The sequence below is a fragment of the Aplysia californica genome, unplaced genomic scaffold (assembly GCF_000002075.1).
Source record: "Aplysia californica isolate F4 #8 unplaced genomic scaffold, AplCal3.0 scaffold00636, whole genome shotgun sequence".
Taxonomy (NCBI): domain Eukaryota; kingdom Metazoa; phylum Mollusca; class Gastropoda; order Aplysiida; family Aplysiidae; genus Aplysia; species Aplysia californica.
The window spans coordinates 246,318-248,203 of NW_004797906.1; positions in this window are offsets into that span (position 1 = coordinate 246,318).

Genomic DNA, 1,886 nt, shown 5'->3' on the forward strand with positions numbered 1-1,886 from the left:
CTTTCTCTCTGTATTTCTCTGTCTGACTGTCTGTCCGTTGTATATATGTCTGTTTGTCTGTCAGCCTGTTTTCCCCGCTACCCCCCCTTCTCTCTCTCTCTCTCTCTCTCTCTCTCTCTCTCTCTCTCTCTCTCTCTTTCTCTCTCTCTATCTGTCGCTCTCGTTGTCTCTCTTTATCTCCCCATTTATCTCTCTCACCCCCCCCCCCTCTCCTTCAAGCCTCCTATCTATTTTTTTCTCGTTCTCCAATCCTTTATCCGTCTCTCTCTCTCTCTCTCTCTCTCTCTCTCTCTCTCTCGCTCTCTCTCTCTCTCGCTCTCTCTCTCTATCTATCTATCTATCTATCTTTCTTTCTCTTAATCTCTCTCTTTAAGCTTTTTTCTGTCTTTCTTTCTGTCCTTCACACACACAAACACGCACACACTCACACACACACACACACACACACACACACACACACACACACACACACACACAAACACAACATTACAATCTATCAGTGCCATGAAACAAAGAACTTGAAGAATGCGTTTGTTATGGTGTATTTTATTAATATTTAATTTTATTAACTATGTTCATCCTTATATTCATTCAATTCAACTCTTTATTTTATTATTTAAATTCATTCCATTCACTTACAGTTTTTTTTTAATCTTATTTTATTTATTTCATTTTTATTTCGTTCCATTTCGTTTTATTTTACGTTATTTTATGTTTCTTTCTTGGTTTCTTTTTTCTTTCCTTTTTCTTTCTTTCTTTCTTTGTTTGTTTGTTTCTTTCTGTGTTTCTTTTTAATTACTTTTTTTTTTTTTTTTAATTTATTTATTCATTTATTTTTAATGTATTTATTTTCTTCATTATTTGATTCTTTTATATTTTTGTTTTTCTTGTTTGTTTGTTCTTGTTTGTTGTTTTTTGTTGTTTTTGTTGTAGTTGTTGCTGTTGGGGGTTTTCTTGGTTTTGTTTTGTTTTGTTTATTGTTTTGCTTTGTTTTGTTTTGGTTTTGGTTTTTTGTGTTTTTTGGGGGGTGGGCGTTGGCATGCTTCCTCAGGACTGGAGCGGGCTTGTGCTTGTGTGTTGGATAGGTAGGGTAGAGAGAGAGGTTATTTTGATCACACCAAAGTGGGGGGGGGGGGGGGTGGAGTGGGGACGGGGGAAGGATGCAGTAGCGACATCGCCAACAAGACAAATTGCCGCGCACACACTCGCTGAGTGTGGATTACCACAGGTTGTGCTGGCAGGTACTCAACAAGAAAACCAAATTTCTCCCCTCCCTCCCCCCACCTCCCCACTCCAACACTTCCCACTCCCCCCTCCCCCACCCCCCACCTCCAAACTCTCCCCCGACCCTCCACTCACCCCCAATTCTCCCCCTCATTTTTTCAGTCCCCCTACTTTCCCCCCATCTCCTTCACCTCCACTTTTCCCCCTCCCCCACTGTACCCATCTCTCACCCACTCTTTCCCAACCCTTTCCAATTCTAAGCCCCTTCCCCAGCCCAACCATTATTTTAAAACTATTTTTAGGTTGGGGAGGGGTATTTAGGTAGGAGGTTTGAAAATGTTAGTCTCTGTTGGTTCGTTTGTTTAGTTAGAGTAAAGAGAAGTACGTAGACACAGTAATCGACATTATGTCCTGGAAAAAGTACGGCAGACAGACAGACAGACAGACAGACAGACAGACAGACAGACAGACAGACTGAGAGACAGACAGACAGACAGACAGACAGACGTAAATAACAGAATAAAACTTATTAAGTCGGACCTACAAGTGGCGCTCTCGTTCCAACCCCCCCCCCCAAAAAAAAACAGAAGCACCTCTACACAACAATGGTCATTAAGTGCTGGAAAAAAGTAAGACAGACAGACAGACAGACAGACAGACAG